Source organism: Nelumbo lutea, chromosome 7 (genome assembly GCF_056320005.1).
Source record: "Nelumbo lutea isolate HS-2025 chromosome 7, American lotus-T2T, whole genome shotgun sequence".
Classification (NCBI taxonomy): Eukaryota; Viridiplantae; Streptophyta; class Magnoliopsida; order Proteales; family Nelumbonaceae; genus Nelumbo; species Nelumbo lutea.
In genome coordinates, this window is record NC_142690.1 from 51453942 (window position 1) to 51465055 (window position 11114).

General features: G+C 34.5%; 1 long non-coding RNA gene across 6 annotated transcripts; it reads left to right on the forward strand.

The window, feature by feature from the left end:
- Positions 1-338: 338 nt before the first annotated feature.
- LOC148846367 (uncharacterized) lies at positions 339-8787 on the forward strand. 6 transcript variants are annotated; one of them, XR_016101812.1, is made up of 6 exons: positions 339-677; positions 3042-6935; positions 7045-7166; positions 7268-7353; positions 7997-8090; positions 8285-8787. It is a non-coding gene; the product is annotated as an uncharacterized LOC148846367 (long non-coding RNA). The 6 variants fall into 6 exon arrangements; XR_016101813.1 differs by having other exon boundaries at positions 7063-7166; XR_016101809.1 differs by having other exon boundaries at positions 3042-4090; positions 4184-7166.
- The last annotated feature ends 2327 nt before the right edge of the window (positions 8788-11114 follow it).

The following is an 11114-nucleotide window of genomic DNA, read 5'->3' on the forward strand; positions in this document are numbered from 1 at the left end:
AACTCTGCCCACGTCTACCTACAACACACTATCTCCATGCATTGGGAACATCTTCCCGTGCATAATACTATGTAGAACATGGTTTTCAAAACTGGACCGGATCAGAGGATCGGACCAGAAAAACCAGTAACCATTTAGCCCCTTGGGTCCGGTTATACTATAAACCATTATTTAGTAATAACCGTTGAAAAAGTCAAAAAACACTGACCCGAGCGGTCAAACCACTAAACCGTTCGACCCGGGCAGCGGTTTGCGGGTAGGCAAAATTTATTTTCGTCCGATTTAAAAAAAAAATTCCATTCACATCCTAGATTCTCCCTTACGAGTTAGGGTTAGAACAAAAGTTCATTTTTGTTCTAACTTCTAACCTTTCCTAGTTCCAGCCTTCCTTCTCATACTCTGACAGCACGACCGCCGACCCGCGGTAGCCACGACCAATATTGATCAAAGGTGAATCACGACGACCAACGACTGTCGTCCAGATTTCCTTCCTCAAAAGAGCTTCATCTACAATGGTGAGCAACAAGGAGCAGCGACGGATTTCCTTCTTCTTGTCATCAGCAGCAAGGAGAAACAAGAGCAGCGACGGCCGACGATTTTACATGAGTTCTCTCAAAACTATTGCTTTTGTTTTCGAAGGAGCACATCTACTCTACTTCGCGAGCAATGAGAATAGTGTCGCTACTCCTCCTCTCCTTTCCACCTCTCCATTTATTTTCCCTGATTCTTGTTCTCATTCTCATTCTCCCTCGTACTCTTTCTTTGATTTTATTAATTTATTAATTTTATTGTTTTTTAACTTTCTCCATCTTTAGAATAGAGACCGTCGGTTCTACTCTTTATCATAGTGAAGAAGAAGAAGAACAACAACAAGGGAGATCAGAGAGGAAAATTCAATATTTTTTCATTTTCTATTTGTTATATATTTTGTTATTTTTGTATTTAGATAATTTTATTTTTTTTTTGTTTTTTTCTGTTTTTATTTAATTTTATACTATTTTTTATTATTTATAAATATATTTTTTATTTTAATTTATTTATGACATCACAAATTGAACCGTTTGACCCAGAGGTTGAACCGCTTAACAGGAAGCCGGTTCCCTGGCCGGTTCTGTTTCCGGTTCGTTTTTAAAAACCTTGAGAATGAAATGTTCGCCATACATGCCTACAATATTACGTGGATAGACGTGGGCAGGAGATCCGGACTGAGCAAATACAATAGCTGTTAGCCCCTCTTCTACTGCATCAAAATGCAGGTGTTCCACAACCGTACCGACACCGGTGAGTGTTCCAGTGTTTTCCAGCAGAAAACCGGCTAAACTTCATATGTATTGATGGTGGGAGAGGTGATGGGACTGATCTGCTGAAACCAGTGACTTTTATTGAAACAGATTGGAAAACTAGTGATCGACGAAGATTATCTAGATTCCAGATAGAAAAAATAAATCGTACGTCTTCTTGATTTGCAACAACCAATATTGAACAGAGAATGAAAAAATGTCTACCTATAAACTGATACCACCGTTGAAGATTATCTCTTTTAGTCTTAAACAACAATGAGCAGAGGAACTAAGGAAGAAAAGGTCTGTTTGGGAGAAGAAATGGGGAAATAATGGTAAGAACGGTGATACAAAGGAAGAGAAAGGGACTGATGGAAAGAAATTAGATTTTGGAAAGGAAGAGAAGATTTGTTTAAGAGAAGGAAGAAGGAAACTAGTTTTGGAAACTTTTTACCTTTGTTACAGAGGTAAAATGGAAGGCAAGGTAATGATGTGGCAAAATAAAGTGCCTTGCTAGGGTGAAGGCAAACTCTTATTAACCCCAGCTCATTGCGTAATTTAAGTTATCATATTATGCAAAATTACTGTTTAAAGTTTTTAATAATGTTAGAATTTGTTATTATAAAGTATAATATTATTGTAATTAATTTTAACAATTATTATTGTTAAAATTATAAAAAAAAAAAACAGTAATTTATTTTGAATCTAATATGTTAACAATTTTTACATGGAAATTAAATTTTATTACTTTAGCTTTATTATTTGTCATATTGTATTATTTATTTTTCTCTTAATAAATTTTAGACAAATTTCTTAAACTATCTTTATTATTTAGCTAATTGACTAACTCTAATTACTGTTTACATATTGTCTCTGACAATTAACTAAATCCTCGTTGTCAACGTATATCCTTAACCAAAATATGAAAAATACTATTTTACACATTATTTTCATGAAAATTTTCAATGATTAATTCAAACCTCAAAAGTAACAAGAATGGTGGTATGCATCCTCCCAATAGGAACCGGCACCATCTTGTTCCTCCTCCTCTCTCTCTTCTTCTCCTTCTTCTTCTTCACCATCTTCTTCCTTTCAGTTGCCGCTGCAACTATTAGCAGTGTTGATCTTCTCCTTCTCGCATTTTCTCCCTCCTCAACCCCTGTTTATCCCATGTCACCATTGAACCACCACCTTTCGCCCACTGTTGCAACAAATTCCCGTTGAACCCGATCCAGTTCAGCAAACTCCCTCCGATTTGCATTTTCGTTCGAACCCTAGAATATCTCTATCAATGCATCCTTTTTTCTTCAGAATGAGTAGAACGAATCCTATTTTACAACTCAAGAGCCTCTCTGATCAGAATCAGAGTACTCTTTTCCTATATTTCCCTTTGGAGTTAGGATAACGATCTGTGCCTGGATTTCTATTTGTAGTTGCTTCGGTTCCCGCTTTTGAAACCAACTGTTCAGTCAGTAATGGTTGCTATTTGGCCAAACTTCTTTGCCACATTTCTTGAAAAAATTCTATTTTGTTTTAATTATCATCTTTATTGACTTTAGGAGTTCAGATTATATCTTATTGTTATCTCCGTTATTCTTATAAGGATCTGCTTATGTTTTCCAGCTTAACCTTTTCTATTGTTTTTTGGGTACTCACTGAATTTGGGTTTATAGGATAGATTTCCAGTTTTTCATTTTTAGAATTTTATTGGACGCCACTCTGATTTTCTTAACAGTTGTACTGATTGATTTTCCTCTGTAGGGACGGGGATGGGAAAATTTTTCTCTCCTTTAGGGGCGACAGGGTGGAGATGGGAAGAGCACTCCCTGCCCAATGGGAACCCCGATCTCTGTCCCATGGGATCCCCACTAATATATATGTATATAGGTATGTATACATTATATCTGTATATATATATACACATGCATCTATAAATTAATATTTTAAAAAATATGATTAAACATTTTCTAATAATATTATAAATTTTAATTATTTTATTTTAAAAATAAAAATAAAATAATTAACACTACAAAAAATCACGAAGAATGAGAATCCCCACAGGGATGGGGACAACCTAGTCCCCATTTGAATATGTTTTTGGGGAAGGAGATGGGGAGAGGCTCCCCGACCCCACCCCGTTGCCATTCTTATTGTCAATCCTCTATCTTGAGTCATTGGAGGGGTGGACTGGATGCTGAATAGGAGGGTGGATGAAAGTGGTGGTGGTTGTCTTCTGCAAGGGGGAGATCATATCCACCACGTTTTGATCCTCATCGCCAGAGTGGATAGAGAGAGAAAGCAAGGGAGAAGATAAGAGACGAGAGATGGGTTGGTCCGGTAGAACCACTGAAACCATGGCTGACATTTCTCTTGAATGACTGGAACTCAAGAAAATGGATGCTTCTGATACATCTATGAGTTGCCGTCCTGTGTGATGTCACAGGCAATAGATGTGATGGAAAATTAATAATAGGGAAGGATAGAGTTAGTCAATTAACTCAAAATTAAGGGTAGTTTAAGAAATTTGCCTCAGCTTTCTAATTTGTGGGGACGTGCTACCCCCCCGTCTTGGGTAAGGTCCAGAATCGGAATTGGAACGGTCCATTCCGATTCCGAACGTTTGATTGGGTGGAATCGGAATCCCACTCCCACCCCCGGAATCAGAATCCCATTCCCGCTATCTAATATAAAAAAGCCAAAATGACAAAAAAATCCAACTTTCTAACCTCTCACTTGTCCTTCTGTCACTCCCTCCGGCAAAAGTTCGAAGTACTGATCTGAATCGAAACTCCGGCGAAAATGACGACGAGGTAAATCACCGTTAATTTTTTTCTCTCCTCTTTCCTATTCTTCTTCTTCCTCCTCCTCTCCTTCTCTCCCTCTATTTTTTCATTCCTCTCTAGTTTTTCCGCTGTAGACCAGGCCAGACCAAACCACAACAAGGTATGCTTTCCTCGATTTTCCTTTGTATGAAATGCATGTTAAATTTAGCATCTCTTCTTTCAAATATTTAAATGTGCTTTAATTTTTTTCCCAATTTCAGTTTGGAATGCATCCTTATGTGAGTAGAGTTATTTGGTTGTTAGTTTTGTATGGTGTTTGAATTTTTCTATGTTTATTTTGTTGTTTGCCCGATTTAACTCTATCTTTGTAGTTAATAAGTCTGAAAGATCTCTATCAAGTTGATTAGAGTACAATAACATTCTAATATAATTTCAAATTAGATAGAAGTCTGATTAAACACGAATAGTGACAATAGAAAGCAAGAGTTTGAAATCAATGAATCAGAAACAATAGCAAAAGTTTCATAAACAAAATCTCATGTACTAGAGTCCAGTAATGAGCTTTCTTCAGAGAAAATGTCAAAGAAAAAAAACAAAGAAAAAGAAATTAGGACCTTTTAGACTATGCTCATGCTGTGCATTGCCAATGGAAAGCAAGCACGGATCGGAGGGGATCATGTCAAATTGGGTGTTGGATGAAAAAATTCTGCCAAATCATATAAGTGCTGATTTGGAGTTTGAAATCCAAGCAAAGTCAGTAGTCTTATGTTGCCAACCCTAAAGAGTTGTTAGAAGGTACTAGTGAGAATGACAAGAAATATGACTAGAAATCATCTGTGAGAAATATAAAAAAGAACGAGAGAAGAAAAAAGAAAAAAAAAATCCATTACCACCCAATTGCACCTCCACTCTTTAGATCAGCACACACCAACAACCAATTATAGCAACCATTTGAAAGCAAAACCCAAACTCCACTCCAAATCCCAGCATTATAACATTCTTTCAAAATTTGTTAGTAGTTATTACATCCATCAACAAGGTTGAAATTGATACAACCAATAGAATAGTTGATTCTTACCACAAACCAACAACTTGGGAGTTGGGTCAAATTACAGATAGTGAGTATTTGAGTGATATGTTTCTTTGCATGCATTAAAGCCCAAATAAGCCTTTAGTTCAGATCACAGAAGTTAATTGGGCCTTCAACCAACAAAGGTGATCTATTTCATTTGTGCCTCTCCAATATTTTCTAAGGATGGTAGGATCCTTAGAACTAGTGTTTACAGATTCAGGTGTTGACATTGAATATGCGAAGAGCATTTGTGCCATCAAAGATCTAGACATACCCATGATTTCCCATTATTGTGGTCATGCTGCTTTGATGTGATGGCTTATTTGCTATAAATTTTCATTTGAGGGCCTGTGTTTTCAATCTACAGTGTGGTGGGTTGACTACTTGGATGAAAGAGTTTCCATGTTTTCAGACATTTCTGCCAAGGCTTATATTGCTTTCTTGGCATTGGGATTTCTCTCAACTTTATCTGAATTGGCAAAAATGGAGGGGCAGGACAAAGGGTAGAAATTCAAATTTTGTATCAAGTAGGAAGGGATACAAATTTTAAAGTTGTCATGACAATCATGATTAGGCATCACAAACCACAAATTTTTGGAACGATTGCTCTTGAGCCTTGGTTTTTTCTGACTAATCCTCTAGACCAACCCAATCCTAACTAACCAGCTCCGGTTCCAAGGCTTCAACCTAAATCAAAACCAAATCTAATCAGCTTGTAGTGGTTATAGTGATTTTACCTGAAACTTGAGTTTACTTGGCTTAGCAGGGCTTATCTAGATTGCTTCCTTCCCTCTACCAAAATTTTCATATATGCACATGTCTAAAGACAATAAATCAACATTATTTAAGATTTTTTTCAGTAAATCAACATAGTTGATATAAGAGACACTCAAAAAACATTAGATCAAAATGAGTGACTGTAGTTTTCAGGATATAGCATTTCTAATAGAAAACCAAGTTAGGCTCTTCCTCTCTTGAGAGGCACCTCAGTGCTTGGTTCAAATTCCGGTCTTTTACATTTTCTCCACTTCCACCTGTATGGTTTTACTTTCCACCAATGGGTCCTCTAATTGAAAGAACCTCACAAATTGACAGGTGTCAATGGAAACATACTTAAATTTTGATTCAATTTTTGTATAAATGTTTGTGCCATATTTCTTATTCAGGTTTTTTCATATTATTGGTGCAACTGAATTAATAAAAAATGCTACTACAATTAAAGATGAGATGTTGTAGCTAGAGGAAGCCAGAAGGTTTCACATTTCCTTGTATTCACAGGTAGGAACTTGTACCTTCTTTGCTAATTGAAACCTAGCTTCTTTTTTATTCATTAGAAACTAAGTACATTTACCATTACAGGGTAATCAAGTATCACCTAGAGTGCATTTACCATTTACCAATGTTTTCATGTAGTTCACATTATTGGCATTCAGTGAAAGTTAATATCTTTTGACTTTAAATGGACATTGTAGAGAAGATGGGCCGAATGGCCCATAGGCTGTTTATCTTTTTTTTATCTTTTATGCTCTTTGCTGTAATGGGCCTTAATCTGGGCTTTATTCTTTCTTATGTTATGTTTTTTTATCTAAAGTTTAACTTAATGAAATAGAATTAAGGGAGTAAGAGAGGAGATTATGTTTGAAAATCTCTCTCTGAACCCTAGTTGCCGCAACCTTCTTCTTCTTCTTCTCTCCTCATGAAATCTGATTTCTGCTACTTTCTTTTGAATTTTTGCAACTTTCTAAACAGTCGTTTCTTCTCAAAAAGCTGTTTTTCTTCTGACATGTTGCTTATATGTAGGTCTGTATCATTTATTGGACTCTGATGTCTCTCTTTTTATTGTTCTCTTGTTCAAAATAGTTCTTCTGACCGATTACATATCACTTGGATCCTGTAACTTTCCTACTAGTTCTGTCCTATATTGTAGCTTCTAGCGGAAAGGATTTTTCAGTTCTAGTCTCCAAGACCAAGGACAAAATAGTAGCAGAAACAATGGACTACACTGACCTTCCACACTCTCAGATAAGTAAAGTAATCACCTCAGCTTATTTATTGCATATGTTAATAGGAATACAGAGACCTAACATGGTGAAATGGAAACTTTATCATCTCTTTTACCCTGTTTTTGACAGGTCACAGCTTCATGCTTGCTACTTTCGAAACAAACTATTCCTCATTACTAATTGACAGTGGACACATGTGTTGACAAACTTATGGAGTAAGTTGTTATCTTCCACTTCTTGAAATATAAAATAATTATGATATGAATGTTTCTGATAAGAAAAAGAAATTGGTATGAATTGCTTGTGATGGTAATCTTCATGTACAACTTATGGAGGGATCATTCTACAATTTTCTGGACCTATACAAGCAGATCTGGCCTCTATAATTCAAGGCATGAAACTAAACTTTGCTTTTTGATTGGAAAATGTACAAGTTGTGAGGATGAACTTGGGTGCATAGGGCACACCATTAGAGAAGTAGGGTACCGGGTGTATAGAATAAACTGCTTGTTCATCTGGTTTTCAAGGTCTGCCAATACCTTGATGCACTTAACAGAAATATAGAAATCCTAGTTATTGAATTGGAGGCCATGTATCTTTGGGGGAACCATCGAGTTTGGCTGACTGTTTTCTTTGATCTATTGCTCATATCAATAGGCCTTCATCCAAATGTTGAGTCAAAGGAATCGTTGGAATCAAACGCTTGATTGATTCAGGTACAAAAGGATCATTGATCCACAATGACTCGATTCCGTATGCTTGAGACTGGAATCAACTAGGGAGGGAGTTGCACATAACACAGACAAATAAGACTGGTATATTCCAACTTTTTTCTAACATACAACTTCATTTACCTAGTTATGCAGGTTCATCCAAGTGTGTGCAAGGGAGCTTATGTGTCCAGCTTATCATGAACTATGTAACACCATATCAGCACCATATCTTGAACTATGTAAGTTCTGTCCTTATTTCTTCTCTTTTTTTTTTTGAAAATTCTGCAAAATATATGAATCATTAATCCAATAATTATATAGTAGATTAAAAACGTGAAACATCAATTTTTCCTTTTTAAGTTGAGGTGGGGTTTGAAACTATCTAACTCTAAAATTTTTCTAGTCAACTAATACATGTCTTATATCTCATAAGGACCATTATAAATGGAAGCAATTAATCCCTACAATTGGCTCCTATACCAATATGTCTCATATCCAAGCAACAGTTATTTGTTCTAGAAAAGCAGGCCTGCAACTTAGCATCCGAAGTGATGGTCACGATTACGAGGGACTTTCATATGCATCTGTTCCATTCATCATTGTTGACCTACTAAATTTTTGATCTATTGACGTTGATATAGAAGATAACAGTGCATGGATTCAAGTTGGATCAATTCTTGGGGATGTTTATTATAGAGTTGCAGAGATTTTGTTTGTTTATGTATTTTTCTTTTCATTTTTTATGGTGGAGAATGATTTTTTTTCTTGTGATTTTTGTTTGTTTATGTGTTTTTCTTTTCATTTTTTTTCATATTTTCTCCATATATGCCCTTGTTAGCAGGTTTCCAATGTGTGTATATATTAAAAATATGTAATGAGCGGTATTTTTGAGGTTTTTTTAACAAGGGCAAAATTGGAAATTTTAGCTGATTCCAATTCCAGCTTATAGTTAAACCAAACAGTAACAATCAGAATCTGATTCTGATTCTGATTCCGATTCTTGACTGAACCAAACAAGTGCCAGGAATAGGTGATTCCGATTCCGATTCCTGGGAATTCTGATTCCGATTCTAATTCCGGTCCTGTCCATGAACCAAACACACCCTTAATTCCTATTGGTGTTCCTTATTGAAAAATTCTTTTTTATTATATTTAATTGACTTTTTATATTTTAAATGGAATGTAAATGGTATATAATTTTTAGTAATTTTTTATGTTTTGTAATTTAATTTTTATTTATTGTTAATAATAGTTATTTTTAAACGGAACTCAAAAGAGCCTTCATTTTTTAATTTATGAATTATTATTTTTTATTAGTTTCATAATTTGTTATTTATTATTAGATGTTCTTATTGTTTATTAAATTTTACTATTTTTATAAGTTATTCTTAATTTATAGTTGCTAATAATAGCCCAAGAAAATATAACTTTAGTTGCAGATCAAAAGTTAGAATTGAATAGAGATTTTTTTTTTTTTGCTCCATAAAGGCTATACAACCGACGGACTACAAAGAGTCAAAAATCCTACCAATTGAGCCACATCAAGACGGGGGGTTTAGAGTTAAGGATTACATAGGAAGAGATGATGGGTGACCGAAGTTGTCTCCAATGACTATTTAGTCTCTAGAATTAAAACCATTAATCATATATTAGCAGCCAAAAAACCCATTAATAATATTTGTGATAATGTGAAGGAAAAGAAATAAAAGTTACTTTAATTACTTAATAAGTAGTAATCCTTGGCACATCAAAAGAACTACTAAAATTCTAAAAATCATTTAGAATAGTAAAATGGTAAAAGGAGAGGCCTCTAGATAGGGGTGTAAATGGATCGAATTTGAATCGGATCAAGTAATATCCGAATTCGAATCCGATTAAAAAATTTTGATATCTGAATTCGATTTGATATCTAACGGATATTGAAAATTAATATTCGAATTCAAATCCAATTAAATATTTGAATATTCAATTCAATTCGATTCGATTCAAATTTGACTAATTAATTATTTTAGGTAATTAATAAATATATAAAATAAATATTTTATTTATATAAAGTATATAAATTTATAAATTATTTATATAATTTAATTATTATATACAAATTATATAAAAATTTTAAAAATTTTATATATAAGAATTAAATAATTGGTCAAATTCAGATATTTATCGAATCGAATCAGATCATATTCGAATTCGACTGACTAAATATTCAAATTATCCGAATTCAATTCGATTATGTCTAATCTCGAATTCAAAATCAGATTTTCAAATACCATTGACACCTCTACCTCCAAAATTCTTTATAATTAGTTTCCAATATTTAGTTAATTGTCACTTTATTCATACATCAATATATGGTAAATGAAAGAAGATTCTCACTTTGGCATTTTTGGTTTGCAATATCTTCTTTTTCTTCTCTTTTCACTAGTATTCTCAATCTCCTCCATTGGTACAGACTTGATTGGTTTCTTTATTTGGACGGTCTAAGATGTAATGACAATTGACTCAATCTCCTGTGTCATAGGACCAATGGTAGCAAGTGTTGGACAATGTATATCCTTAGATTCATGTTTCATGTGGTGTGTTTCTACTAATTTAGCCCTTGCTCTACATTTTAGGATTATGTCTAATCAAATAGACTAGACACATTGATAACCCTGGGGTGCCACATTTCTCATACTACCTAGTCAACATTGGAATACCCTGATTCCTCCTATAAAACCTGTGGACTCAACAGCTCCAAAGGTCCGAGGAATGGTGGTGGTCTACAAGTAGAGAGGGATGTGAGAAAGAAGAGAAAGAGGAGGAGAGAGAAAAGTTGGTTCCCTCTCACTCACGGGTCCGAAAAATGGGTCTTAGGTCAAGAGATGGGTAATGGGTTAAATTCTCTTTAAAATGGATATGAAATCCTCATTTATAGATTTTGGGTGAAATAAATACCAGAAACTTCTTCATATTTTTCATTTTGCCCTTAGTTTGGAATGTTTCCCTATTTATTTAATGCACATGTTTAATTAATATTGTAGAATATTCAATACTCAAAATTTTAATTAATTAGTCTGAAAATGAAAGATCTGACCCAGGTTTAGCTCGAGTCAGCTGGGTCTACGTACTTATGCATTGCCATCCTCTTACAAGTAACCAACTAAATTTGGTTACTTATAAGAGTTCAAATCAACCCCCCACAAGATAGTTTTCCACAGTACATCCCCGTTGTATATTAGAAACATCTCTCGATGATAAGTAACAGAAATTATGTGCTG